This window comes from Chelon labrosus (assembly GCF_963514085.1).
Source record: "Chelon labrosus genome assembly, chromosome: 14".
NCBI classification, from domain to species: Eukaryota; Metazoa; Chordata; class Actinopteri; order Mugiliformes; family Mugilidae; genus Chelon; species Chelon labrosus.
Window position 1 is genome coordinate 29,763,314 of NC_140347.1, and position 15,518 is coordinate 29,778,831.

The following is a 15,518-nucleotide window of genomic DNA, read 5'->3' on the forward strand; positions in this document are numbered from 1 at the left end:
AATTTAACCAGGAGAAATATATATAAAATCACCCTCCTGTACAGTTGTCATGATGGAGAAATTGGCTGTAATCATGGCTGCATTGCTTTTACAATTGGGCATCTTTGAGGCCATTTGAGGAGTGCAGTTTGGGGCATTTCAGCATCTAGTCCATATTTTAGCCACAGAAGTTACTTGGTTAAATTTCATAATGTCAACCTTGATACAAAACACCAAAATAACAGGATTAAATATGCACCAATATCTTAAGCCCAAGCTTCAGTTTCAAGGTTATTAAATAGCTTCACAGGCAAACCAGTTTTACACAGAGACACACACACATGCACACATGCACACACGCACGCGCACGCACACGCACACTAACACACTAACACACACACAAATCTGCAGACCAGACAGAAATAGAAATGGAGAGATGGAGAATGGGATTTGAGATGAGAACATTTTCATCTATTTCATTAATGTTACTGAAGTTATGAACAGTCCCAACTTCAAAGAGGAACGGAACAGAACAGCTCCAGGGGCTTCACTGCTTTACCTGCCAAGATTGGGATGGGTTACTGTACAGTGAGGGTTTAGGGTGGGGGCGTACAGAGCAACAGAGCAATTAAGTGTGGGACAGAAAAAGGGGAAAAAGAGGGACAGAGGAGAGGAGACAAACAGCTTTTTCTGACCTTTGGCTGTTGAAATAATTGATTACTTGAATTATTAGTTGACTTATTAGTTGATGTTAGTTGATATTAGTTACTCCAATGCAACTAATTAATGAATACCTGCTCATTTTATTTGCTCCAAAATAAACAGAAACATGAACAGACATCTGACTCACTATCCTTCTACAGCTGGAAATTGTGACTAATTTCACTGCTGATAGGCCAAAGTTACATAACCAGCTGACTGTCTAAAAATAGAAACAAACCTAAAAGAGGTAACTGAAATCTCATTCAATGTGTATGCCGAAAACCATCTGACAAAGCCAGGAGATGAATGAGGAATTCATCTTTGTCATGCCAGCTGCACTGCTCCTTCTGAGCCTACATATGTGGAGAATCACTGTGGTATCAGTGTTAAACCTTGTCACGTACTGACCATATGCCTTGAGTTTGTTCTGCACATTACATGATCTGATAAGACTGTAGACCAGATTGCTTCATAAATGTGTTTATCCATGAAGGACAGTGAATTAGCAAACAATCCCACCTGTGTTCCATTTAATCTGATGTTAATCAGGGAATTACTGACCTTACTAGCACTGATTGCTGGTTATCTTTATAAAAAATAATTATAGCGGCAGATAGTTTTCTTCTTGTTTTATGGTCTTTTGACACATTGCATACTGTAGTAATAAAGGGCTGAATACTCAGTGCCGCTGAAAACAAGAAAGACAACCTTCCACAACCTTCATCTACTGAGGTTCCAGCTTCATGCTGTCAACTCTGATCCCTAGGATTAATACATGTTATTCTGAATGTCTGTAGTGTGGCGGCAATCTGTCCTATAGTCTCCCTCAAAGTCTCATAAAAAATATATACAGAGAGATACACTGGGACTGGAGTTGACCTGGAGGTTTGTCCAGGGAGGATTGCAGCTGGTTGTACACAGAAACAATGAGTTCAGAATAGAGTAGCTCTAGAGAGCATCCTGACCACATCTGTATCCTTCCTCTTCCTTGCTCTATGTCTTCACTTCTCAGCTCACACCATCTTTTTTTAATCAGTTTATAACTTCCACTAACTACCACTAACATGCTTTCCACAAACATTTTTTCTCTTTTTTCTCTCATTGCCTTTTTCTCCCTCATTAAACAGCCATCACTTATGGTGCGTTGTATTTCGAGTGCTTCTAGACCATATGGAAGTGATCTGAAGCAAACAGCAGAAGCCCCACAGACAACAGAAATTCCCTGTTCAACCACTTCCTGCACCAGTGTTCGATATTGCAGTTATGCAAGTTAAGATATTCCAAAGTGGGCTCATCAGATTCTCTCATGGCTTTTAATGGCTTTTAAAACTTGAAATCACTTAATTTTAGCATTTTCAATACGTTGTATTTTTGTATAATGATACATTAGAGGATTTTCTCTTTATTTGCAGTAAAGAGCTTCTAAAGTCATGCACCCTGATAGAACTTCCATCAAAGATAAGCATACAGCTGCAACAGATCTAGTACTGCTACTGATGATTGGTTTCATGACCATCTAATCTCATTAATTGTTATTTTCAGTTTAATTTCATGTTTTGTCCTACTAATCTGACATTCCTTTTCTTGAAACCACTTCTTTTTGTTAACTTCAACAGCTCAATATGCCAATAGTCACAGAAAGCTGTCAGCATTTTTAATGTTTCTTGTCTGTCACAAGTCACATGTTGCACTAAATATGCAAACAGAGGCTTCAAGACAAATAAGGCACTGGGCAATGTTATTCTCAAAGCACTGAGATTCCACACATACTAAATTCAAACACGTCCTCCAACATTTTCTTTTTTTTACAAGCGTTCTCTAGTTGCATCAAAGATCTTTTGTTTTTTGTTAAGGACTACAACTGCAATGGCCAGATTCTGATCAACACTACTAAACAATTTATTTTATACCCAACAAACTGCTTGTGTTCTCTGGATAGATCTGGATAGATCTGGATAGATGGATCTGGGAAATTTCACCATTGCAGCAGCAATGTACAGGCACTCGACACCATACATAATATATAACAAAAAGCTAAAATCAACAATAAAAAACTAAAAAATAGAGAACTAAATAAACAAAAATCTATACACAATATTTACATGAATTAAGTGAATATTAAAAATAAGTGAATATTAAAAATTTAATTAAATTGCAATGAAATGTGATGAATTTACAACCAATGACCAAACAACCATGTGCAAATGTGTAGGAAAAACAAAAGTCCAGAGTGCCATCTGGACTTTTGTCACACACAGATGAGGAGTTGTACAGACTGATGGCTTAGGCAGGAAAGATTTCCTGTAATGTTCTTTGAGACAACAAAGTTGTCTGAGCCTTCTGGAGACGTTGCTCCGTTGTCTGTCTATTGTGTGGTGGAGAGGGTGGTCAGGGTTAATCGTGATTGATAACAGTTTGTTCAGAGTCCTCTTCTCCACAACTGATTCAAATGCTTCCTGTCTGCAGCCAATGATGGAGCCAGCCTTCCTGATCAGTTTGTTCAGTCTGTTGGCGTCACTGGCTGTGATGCTGTTCCACCAGCAGACCACAGCAGAGTAAAGTGTGCTGGTCACAACAGACTGGTAGAAAATTTCCAGAATCTTGCTGCACACATTGAAGGACCTCAGTTTCCTCAGGAAATAGAGTCTGCTGCAGCCCTTCTTGTACACAGCTGTACTGTTGGTCCTCCAGTTCAGTCTGTTGTCGATGGTCACTCCCAGGTATTTGTAATCCTCCACCTTCTCCACATCCCTACCAAGGATGTTGAGGGGCAGAGGAGCTGTTCCCTTCCTCCTGAAGTCAGTCACCATCTCTTTGGTCTTGTCCACGTTAAGCAGCAGGTGATTCCTTCCAGCCCACCCCACAAATCCATCCACCAGCCTTCTATATTCCTCCTCATCCCGTCCACTGCTTATACACCCTACAACTGCAGAGTCATCAGAAAATTTCTGTATGTGACATGACTTTGAGTTGTGCTGGAAGTCATAAGGTGAACAGGAACGGAGAAAGCACAGTGCCCTGTGGAGCTCCCACACCACTCACCACCACATCAGACAGGACATGACCCAAACGCGCAAACTGTGGCCTGTCTGTCAGGTAGTCAGTGATCCAGGAGACAGTGGCCGCACCAACACCCATCGACCGTAGCTTCTCACCTAGCAACAAAGGCTGGATGGTGTTGAAGGCACTGGAGAAATCAAAGAATGTGATTCTCCAAGAGACCAATATGATAAAGGTGATCACTCAGAACAACTCTGTGATTCTGCAAGGACATTTTCTTCTAAAACGCGGATCATGTCAAAGTAAAATTACCCAAAATCCAAGCATGTGAAGAAGCTCAGACCAGATGGCAGTTTCTACTATGTGTTCAGAAAAGCAGAAGTGACCGTTTTTATTATAATAAAAACTCACATTGCTGATTTACTATTATTTGTTTTAAAGACCAATCTTGGCCATTGCTACCCACTTCCTGTTAATTAAGATAATGAATTAATAATTTTCCCACGCAATTACAACTTTCATTCAGTCTATAGAATGGACCTAAGACAAACAAACTGTAACTGTAACTAATCAATGAACCCAGTATACAACAAAGACCACTGCATAGTGTAAGTTAGTGACCAGCAGTCCCATGCTGCTACACCTATTTTCAAATCGGCTTCCTTTTTATAGGTACTGCAACCCGAGTGGTCACCCTAGCAACACAGCCATACATGGGAGAAGGTATGTGCAATGCTAAAAATGAACTGAGTGTGTGAAAAGGAGTCCAGATGTGTGCACATACTGTAGGTGTGCACAAATATCACCACTGATTTCTACTTGGAGATTTCCTACTTTCGGCTTTGCTGATACACACGCAACATGATAAAGTCACGAGAAAATACCCTCTGGTCACAAGTGTGAGACTTCCGCTCTACCAGATGGTGGGAGAGAAAGAGATGGAGCAGAAGAGGACCAGTGTGTCGCATTATAGGAATACCTAAGGTGTGAGAAAGAAGCCATCACTGCTAGTGGCTAAATATAACCAGGCACAGACCACGGTGACAGTGTGTGCGTGTGTGTGTGTGTGCAACAATTAGACACACAGGTGCTCCAGCCAGACGCAGAGGAATGTCCACGTGAAGAAATGGAGTGAAGATTCTCGACTCCGTTTCTGTGAGCAAAGGTCACCATCTGGCCAATAATTTCAGCCGGAGTAAATAAGGAGTTATACTTGTTCTTTGTATTTGTAACCACGGACGTAATTTGGGGGGCGGGGACCCCTGCACTTTTTCTTTTTCAAAAGGCCGTTTTGGTCCCCTGCACTTTTTACCGTCCAAAAACAATTATACGCTATAGTAAACAGAGATACGACGGAGTATTAGGGCCACACATGAAGAAAAAAATATTTTTGCCATGACGAGATTAAACTCGATTAAACTCGACATTTCGAGAATAAAGTTAAAATGTCATGTCGACTTTAATCTCGACGTGTCGACATTAAACTCGACATTTCGAGAATAAAGTTGAAATATGTCGACTTTAAAGTCGACACGTCGAGATTAAAGTCGACATGATATTTCAACTTTATTCTCGAAATGTCGAGCAACTTGATCAATTGTCTTATTAGTGATGCAGTGCTTCGCATTGCAAACTATTGTTCTACACCGCGTTTTTTCTTATTATTATTATTAAACTTTTTCATCTTCCGCCGATTTTCGAAATCTTTCAACTCAAATACTGTTCGTCGCACACAGACACAAAATACATCAAAACGTGCGTCTCGATCGGACTCGGTGTGCTTCTATACAGTTTTTTCAAACAAGATTTCAAACAAAAATCGCGAAAAATTTCCCATTCATTTCAATGGGAGAGGGTAAAAAAAATCGCAAATCTTCAACGCTTTTCAAAGACCTACTGCTCTGGCATACTTTGACCTAGAGACCTTGTTAAAACTTCAAAACGTAGATAAAATTCTCCTCTACAGATGTTGTAATCAACTTTTTTGCTAGGTTGCATACTTTTTGATCAATCCCAGATCAATCACCATGATCAATTTTGAAGAAATTCAGGGTTTATAATGAGTGTGTATGTGGTCGGAATGTTCAGTTAGAGTAGGGGTTAGAGTGGAGGCACCTCTCAAAAGCTGATCAAACTTTTGTTTTAAAACTGTCACCACGCCCACAAATTTCACTCTAGGCATATAATCTTCTCCAAAGTTGGAGTCACACTTGTCCTCTCTGAAAAAATGTTACTACCTAAACGATAGAGTTTACGGTTTTTGAATGAGAAGCCTCAGACTGACAAGAGCGCAGCCCAACTGCCCCATAGGCTGCCATTATAAAACAGACTGCGATTTTAAGAAAAAACACAAAATTGGGCCGTGTTCAACTCGCTCTGGTGTCCATATTATTGACACTAGGGACAAATGAATTACATCAGTGTGTTCAGTAAAGCCTTGTGGCGGTCACGGTGAAAGAATTTTGTTCCTATCTCCTTTACTTTTTGAATAAAGAGCAGTAGTTCGAGGTCTGCGCAAAAGCTCGTTTTCTACTTCTCTGACCCTTCTGGCACCTGGCTCAGACACCGTCTCCTAGCAACCAGTCTGTGTCTGTGTGTGCGTGAGTTTGTCTGCGCGTGTGTGTGTAACTCAGCAGCTTCTGTTAAAACACTTTGAACTTTATTATCTCCATGATGGTTGATCACACACACACACATCATATATCAAAACGTGCGTCTTGACCAGACCGTTGCTTCTTGTATTCAAACATGAAATTATTATTAAAGCATCTTAGCATCATAGCATTGTAGCATCTTAGCATCATAGCATTGTAGCATCATTAAAGCATCTTAGCATTATAGCATGGTAGCATGATAGCATTGTAGCAAATTGGCATTGTAGCATCTTAGCATCATAGCATTGTAGCATCATTAAAGCATCTTAGCATTGTAGTATCTTAGCATCATAGCATCTTAGTATAATTGCATTGTAGCATCTTAGCATCGTAGCAACATAGTATCTTAGCTTTGTAGCATCTTAGTATCATAGCATCTTAGTATCTTAGCATCATAGCATTGTAGCATCTTGGCATAGTAGCATCATCGTAGCATCGTAGCATCGTACTATCACAGCAATATAGCATGGTATCGCAGACTGCTGCGGCCACTGCATCACTCTCGCGATTTCCCGCAGGGGAATTGTCTAGTTGTATTTTGCGATAACCTCTCTGTATTGCACGCAGATGTAACCATCGATATCCTTGCATCTGCCCATTTCCAGCAATTTCAGTAGCCTATGCAAGAATGCGGCCACTTCTTCCAAATTTGTATGATTTCTCCTTCTGAACAGACAAAGTTTTCGGCACAACCTTTTCAACGTCCTTACACTAATCACTTTAAAGTCGACACGTCGAGATTAAAGTCGACATGACATTTCAACTTTATTCTCGAAATGTCGAGTTTAATGTCGACATGGCGACTTTAAAGTCGACATGTCAAGTTTAATCTCGTCATGGCAAAAATATTTTTTTTCTTCATGTGTGGCCCTAATACTCCGTCGTACAGAGACACGTCAGCTAGAAGGATTGTAATATCAGAGGTTTCATTTACATTAATGTTTGAATCGGTGTCCATGTGCGTATGTGTGTGCCGACATTTTATTCAATTTCTCCCCACCTGTGATGTTTGACCTGCCCACCACTGGGCGGTGCTATGTAAAGAAGCTCTGTTTACCATATATTCCATAAATAAGTGAACATTAACAGGGAACATTAAACTTAAAAGTAGCAATAGAAAAAGAAGAATTACTAGAAAACACAGTCAACTGAAAGATTAGAGTTTTATTAAAAATACTTGTGTCCCCCCCCCACTACTGAAATCAAAATTTCATCCTTGTTTGTAACGGTGCGGAATCTGCCACAGTCTCAAAGGGCTTAACAACACAAACGCTGCAAAACTGTGACTAAAATGACAGCCTACTACATTATATTATCCATGAGAAAGGCTCATTAAGAATCACAGGGACAGAGAAAACCTCAGGAGAGCATCATAAGGGCTTTTCTATCTATCTATCTATCTATCTGTGTATCTAAAAAAAAAACAAAAAAAACAAAACACGTCCCTCTCACCCTCTTGGGGTGGTATCTGTGTCATTCTCAAGCTTGTGTCCTCTACCAGAGGCCTGAGAGTTTGAGGGTTCTGCGCAGTATCTTAGCTGTTCCTAGGACTGCGCTCTTCTGGACTGGAGCCACTCCCCCAGTTGGGGGGTCACTGCCCCGAGTGCTCCTACTACCACGGGGACCACGCTCGCCTTGACCTTCCACATCTGTTCCAGCTGTTCTTTCAACCCTTGGTACTTTTCAACCTTTTCGTGTTCCTTCTTTCTGATGTTGCCGTCTGCTGGTATCGCCACATCTATCACCACCGCCTTCTTCTGCTCTTTGTCTACCACCACTATGTCCGGTTGGTTGGCCAGGACCTGTTTGTCAGTCTGGAAGCTGATGTCCCACAGCACCTTGGCCCTGTTGTTCTCAGCCACCTTCTGTGGTGCGGCCCATTGGGATTTGGGTACTTCTATTCCATACTGGGAAGAAGAAGCGAACTTCTTCGTTAGAAGAACGGGCAGGGTATTGGGCAGGGGTATTGGGAGGATTTTGGCCCATACACGCATTCGCCAGTGTGTTTATCATGTCCTCATTGTTTAATATTGCTGCAACGAGATTGCAAGCGGCCTGACTCATTGTCACTCTGTCACTTTTTGCTGCAGCATCCACACGCTAAACAAGATGGCCGCAGGCACTGCCGTGGAGTCTGACGTCAGTCAACTTTCATTCAATATATTCAGAGGTTCACTCAATATCTTCAAAGGTTCATTCCATATATTCAAACTGTCATTGAATATATTGAATGAATCTTGAATATATTGAATGACAGTTTGAATATATTCAAAGTTTCATTCAATATATTCAAAGTTTCATTCAATATATTCAAGATTCATTCAATATATTCAAAGTTTCATTCAATATATTCAAGATTCATTCAATATAGTCAAAGTTTCATTCAATATATTCAAGTTTCATTCAATATATTCAGTTTCATTCAATATATTCAAGTTTCATTCCATATATTCAACGTTTCATTCCATATATTCAAGGTTTCATTCAATATATTCAAAGATTAATTTCCTGAACGGCATGCCATACTATGTATATACACTATATTACCAAAAGTATTCGCTCACCTGCCTTTACTCATTCTATGAACTGAAGTGCCATCCCATTCCTAACTCATAGAATTCAATATGATGTCGGTCCACCTTTTGCAGCTATTACAGCTTCAACTCTTCTGGGAAGACTGTCCACAAGGTTGAGGAGAGTGTTTATAGGAATTTTTGACCATTCTTCCAAAAGCGCATTGGTGAGGTCACACACTGATGTTGGTCGAGAAGGCCTGGCTCTCAGTCTCCGCTCTAATTCATCCCAAAGGTGTTCTATCGGGTTCAGGTCAGGACTCTGTGCAGGCCAGTCAAGTTCATCCACACCAGACTCTGTCATCCACGTCTTTATGGACCTTGCTTTGTGCACTGGTGCACAGTCATGTTGGAAGAGGAAGGGGCCCGCTCCAAACTGTTCCCACAAGGTTGGGAGCATGGAATTGTCCAAAATGTTTTGGTATCCTGAAGCATTCAATGTTCCTTTCACTGGAACTAAGGGGCCAAGCCCAGCTCCTGAAAAACAACCCCATACCATAATTCCTCCTCCACCAAATTTCACAGTTGGCACAATGCAATCTGAAATGTACCGTTCTCCTGGCAACCTCCAAACCCAGACTCGTCCATCAGATTGCCAGATGGTAAAGCGTGATTCATCACTCCAGAGAACGCGTCTCCACTGCTCTAGAGGCCAGTGGCGGCGTGCTTTACACCATTGCATCCGACGCCTTGCATTGCACTTGGTGATGTGTGGCTTGGCTGCAGCTGCTCGGCCATGGAAACCCATTCCATGAAGCTCTCTGCGTACTGTACTTGGGCTAATCTGAAGGTCACATGAAGTTTGTAGCTCTGTAGCAATTGACTGTGCAGAAAGTCGGCGACCTCTTTGCACTATGCGCTTCAGCATCCGCTGACCCCTCTCCGTCACTTTACGTGGCCTACCACTTCGTGGCTGAGTTGCTGTTTTTCCCAAACGCTTCCATTTTGTTATAATAGAGCTGACAGTTGACTGTGGAATATTTAGGAGCGAGGAAATTTCACGACTGGATTTGTTGCACAAGTGGCATCCTATGACAGTTCCACGCTGGAATTCACTGAGCTCCTGAGAGCGGCCCATTCTTTCACAAATGTCTTGTTTCACAGTCTGTATGCCTGAGTGCTTGAATTTATACACCTGGGGCCAGGCCAAGTGATTAGAACACCTGATTCTGATCATTTGAATGGGTGAGCGAATACTTTTGGTAATATAGTGTATGTTCATCTTACAGTCTATGTAATACTTAATTAATATAGCCTGGGGTGTACCAATGGGCTAAATAAAAAGACGAAAATGCATCACTACCAGAGTCATCAATCCCATTCCATTCCAATCCAGTCCAGTCAGATTTTTAGCCAGCTCAATTTTCAGTATTACAGTTTTTCTCAGTCGCTTTGGTGCTTTTCTCAGATCAGAATGAAAATTCTCATAACTATTAGTTCAACCTCCACAACATTTAGTCATTTGTGCACATCATAGTAGCAATTTCTCCTTCCTCTGAACAAATTGCCAATGCTTTTGGACATGTATCAGTTGCTTTCATACAATTCTCTGCTGTTTTATAACATTATCATTTGCTTTTGTCATGTCAGTCAAAATGAACTACACTTATGAATGGTGAATAGTCGTTCCCAATAAAACTAATAGTCTTCATTTCATTGCTTGAGTCATTACATACAAAATTGTTGAACTAGTTATCAAATTCTGTCAAGCTAATTTTATACCTTTCTTTATCATTTTTTCCTGTAAATGTCTCCTAAATTGAACAATTGCTCTCAGGTGAACTTCAGCGAGGAGGTGTGTGAAGTATTAGTTGTGACCAATGACAAGCCACTTGTTCACAGTCACTCAGGGATGAATCCAATGAACCCTCACTTGGCAAGCATATATGAACCAAGCAGGACATAGTGTGTACCATTTCTACAATTCTGTGACACAGAAATGGAAGGTCAGTATCGTGGAAGAGGGGTGAGGATGCGGGGAGGAAGGGGAAGGGGAAGGGGACAAAACAGGGGAAGAGGGAGAAGAGGCCAAATACATAGGCAGATTCCTGATGAAATTAGGGCTACACTTGTGGACCATGTTGTCAACCACGGCCTCACAATGGCTGAGGCTGGTCGGAGGGTGCAACCAAATGTAGGGAGAACCACTGTGAGTTCAATCATTCAAACATTTCGTAGGGAGAACAGGTATGTATAGTATTGGACAGTAATTCAACATCTCATAATATCTCATGTTTACTGTACATCACTGTAATTTTACTCTGCACCACATAGGATTGAAAGACAACCTCGCAGAGGTGGAAGAGGGCCCCTTTTTACCCCGCAGCAAGAGGAAGCCATTTGTGCAATGGTGATTGCAAACAATGCAATAACGTTGAAAGATATTCAAAGCACTGTCATAGAGGATAACAATGTATTTGGCAATATTGAATCTGTGTCAATTGCAACAATTGACAGAATGCTCAAGAGAAATGAAATGCGCATGAAACAATTGTACAAAGTGCCATTTGAACGGAACAGTGAAAGAGTGAAGGAGACCCGTCACCAGTATGTACCGGTAAAACATGTCTTCTATTTTTACTCTAATGTTCAGCACTGTAAACTGTTTTACTTTGTGTAGTTTCATGCAGTACACTAGCAATTCTATATATGTATTCACAGAACATACTGTACAATATGTTTTCCAAAATGCTCTCTCTCTCTAAGGCGTGTACTGGAGCTGGAATCCAGGGAACCACTGCACACATTCATATACGTTGATGAGGCGGGTTTCAATCTGGCCAAAGGTAGAAGGCGTGGAAGAAATCGCATTGGACAGAGAGCAACCACTGATGTCCCAGGCCAACGTGGAGGGAATATTACAATGTGTGCAGCCATCTCAGACAATGGTGTCCTCACCCATATCCCCCTTCTTGGTCCATATAATACACAACATCTGCTGACTTTTTTAGACACTCTTTACAGGGACATAGTCCCTGAGAATGAGAGGGGTGGAGGCCAACTCAACAAGTATGATGTTGTGTGGGATAATGTCTGTTTTCACCACTCACATCTGGTCAGACAGTGGTTTGCAGCACATGACAGGATGCTGGTCGAAGATCTCCCTCCCTACTCTCCATTCCTTAATCCGGTAGAGGAGTTTTTCTCTGCCTGGAGGTGGAAGGTTTATGACCGGCGTCCACATGCCCAAATGGCCCTGCTAGCAGCCATGGATGCAGCATGTGATGACATCACAGTGGAGTCCTGCAGAGGGTGGATTCGCCACTCCAGGAGATACTTTCCTCGCTGCATTGCAAGAGATGATATCCGTTGTGATGTCGATGAAAATATGTGGCCAGACAGACAGGAACGTCTGGATGTGCCAGAATGATTTACCTATGTTCAGTTACAATATGTTCTGTTATATTGTTCATTTGTGCACAGCTCTACCAAAAGGGTGTTTCTTATGTTTGTTCTAAATAAGTGACTGTAGTGTATTTTTCTTTTGCACAATGCTGTAGAATTGCATATATACAGTAAAAATGTGAAACATACGTATTCAGTGTCTTGTATTCACTTACTCCCCTAACTACAGCAATGTGTAACTTTACTGTAGTTTTCAAATGGCTGTACAAGTAGTGTATAGTGCTGTCTTGAGCATTTTCAGGTAGTGTCACCGAGTTCTGACCTTTTTTTTACATTGGAAAACACTGAGAGAATAAACTGTCATAATGAAAACATGACAAAGCCATTTGACTATCATGTTCATAAACAATGGTGTCAGGACTTCTGATTTTGATGACACTGGCAGTTTCATTGACATGAATACTTGCTTTTGAGGAATGGACTATCCATTTTGAGCAAGTGACGCCCTTTTGCAGGTCATCCACTAGGTTTTCGAGTTTGCACTAATTGTTTTGAGAAATGCACTAACTGCTGTGCAAATGTTAATACTGATATGAGAAAAGCGACTGAGAAAAACTGTAAACTGTATATCTGTTTCTCCTCTGAGCCACCTAGGCCTTCAATGACCTCCAACCTTATTCAAAACACCTCTTAATACGATTGTTATGATGCCACTGCTATAGAAACCATCTACAACATATGGATACGCAACAAAACAGGATGCTGCATCATGTCTCATATAAGACATGTTTATATAGCAAGATGAATGAATCTCCTCTTACTCACTGCAGCCACCACTGTGTTACGGCTGCACACCAGCACCGCATACCTGAAATCCAGCAGAAACATTGATGACGACACAATAAAATGGCAAAAATGGAGCGGCTCTCTGACCCTCCAATCAGAGGACATGAAAACACTGACGCTATGGTGGGCCACAGAGAAGGCCTAAGAATACCAACTTGAAATGTGATTGGTTAAAGGAACAGCGACATTATAATATATTTCAAGCTTTAACTGCCTGTAGTTTTAGGCAAAGCCAGATTTCTTTGACTCCTTTCTGACCTAGGTGCCTCAAAGAATGGCAGTAGGTCACCAGTACCTTTTTTAGTGTGTTCCTTTGACTTTTTTTTCTAACTTATCCTTATTTCTCCATGACAAACCTCAATCATCATGTTTTTGGCAATTTTTGTCTTTTTAAGCTGTTTTTTTTTCTCGTATTTTCTGGACTCTTCATGTTTAGCTGTAGCACTCAGCAGAGCGGCCGTCCCCTCGTGTATACATGAGAGCAACTGGTAACTGGCAAATGGTAAATGGCCTTGATTTTACATAGCGCTTTTCTACCAATTGGTACTCAAAGCGCTTTACAGTCTGTGAGGGATCTGCACTCACTCCCTCACCTGTCAGGTCAGCCCTTTCTTTCTTTATTTGAATATTTACTTTTATTTTGTATCTTTTTATTTAGTTAATATCTGTTAACTAAATATGGAGCGGTTTAGTTTAATACATTGATTTTGGTAAATATATTTTTTCCAGGGTTTGTTTCATTGGTGTTTTGATTTTAACCATTTTCTCTTTTGGAGGTGTTCCAGTCGAGGTGGAGTTCAAGAAGCATGCACTTGAATGCCACATAGTCACCAGGTGCTTCCAATCCAGACTAGACCATCTAGCATTTAGAGGGGGAGTGAATGGGATTGCTTTCTTTTGAATTTTCTTTTTGTTAAGCCTAATATTAATTTAAGATTAAAATATTTGTTTTTAAGTTAATGTATTTTAAAAGGGTTTCATTTAAAACTTGTTTACATTTGTAGTCTCTAGGTTTTGTTTTCATTTCTACCTTTGTTCCTTTGGTTTAGTCCAAATACACTTAAGCCCATGTGTAAGTCATTCTGGGTCTTTTTTTTTTTTGTTTGTGTGGACTTGGAACCAGATGGCATCTGCTGCCAGGTTACATTTCCTGTAATTAAAGTGATCAGAGCTCTGAGTTCGGCTGTTTGGTCATCATTTTTGGATAACTTCATGCTTCTTCAAAAGGCTGCTCTCATTCTGGCTGGGGGTGAAAACATCAATCCCTAACAAGTCACAGACACATCTACCCATTCGCTCACACAAGCACTCACACGCACTGGGAGCAACTGGGGGTTCAGTGTCTTGCTCAAGGACATTTCAGCATGTGGCACATTCCGGGGATTGAACCGCTAACCCTCTGGTTCGTGGACAACCAGCTGTCTGAGGTGAGGCCTGACATCGGATGGAACATTGGATAAAGCACTGGGGATGCCTGGAGCCTGGAAATTCAAACCGACGGTACCATCTGTCCTCATGGGGAATTCACCTCTGTAATAAGTGTTGGAGTTTACATCCCTCCCTCGGCGGACAAGGCAGCAACAAGTGACTCTATCCATGCCACTGTTGCCATGCAACAGTCCAAACACCCAGAGGCCCTTGTTCTAATTTCTGGGGACTTTAATCATATCACCTTGGACACTATTTTGCCCACTTTCCACCAGTTTGCTCATTATACGACCTGGAAAATAGAACTACTAATAGATCTACTGTATGCTAATTCAAAGGATGAGTACAGTGCCACTGCCCTGCCCCCTTGTGTTGTTAACACCTGAGTATGTTCCTGCGGTGAAGAGACAGCCTGTCTCCACAAGGACAGTTGGAGCTGGAGCCAGGAAGCTCGCAACACTCTGCAGGACTGCTTCCACCCATCACCTCTGCTCTCCCCCCAACTTCCACCCGTACGCTCACTCTCATCTGGATGGTGGGAAGGTCTCTGTGAGGAACTTTGTTGAGTGGTCCCAGGCTAACCGCCTATACTCCTGAATGTGGACAAGACCAAGGAGCTGGTCATTGACTTCAGGAGGAAGAGGACACCAGCGGAGCCCATCACCATCCAGGGCCTGGAGGTGGAAGTAGTGGACCACTATAAGTACCTGGTCCACATGAACAGCAGACTGGACTGGAGGGACAACAGTGATGCTGTGTACAAGAAGGGTCTGAGTAGACTCTCCTTCCTGAGGAAGCTCAGTTCTCTCAATGTAGGCAGCAAGTTGCTGGAGATTTTCTACCAGTCTGTTGTTGTGAGTGCCCTTTGCTGTGGGTTGTTGGGGGAGCAGCACCAGCAAAAAGTATATAAGCAGGATTGACAAATTGATCCGAAAGGCTGGTCATGTAATTGCCAATGAGTTGGAGACGTTCATCTCCGTGAAGGACTGGA

General features: G+C 41.6%; 1 protein-coding gene across 1 annotated transcript in view; it reads right to left on the bottom strand.

The window, feature by feature from the left end:
* Positions 1 to 15,518, bottom strand: part of enah (ENAH actin regulator) — a gene marked incomplete at its 5' end in the record, with an annotated part of 151,186 nt that overhangs the window by 124,300 nt on the left and 11,368 nt on the right.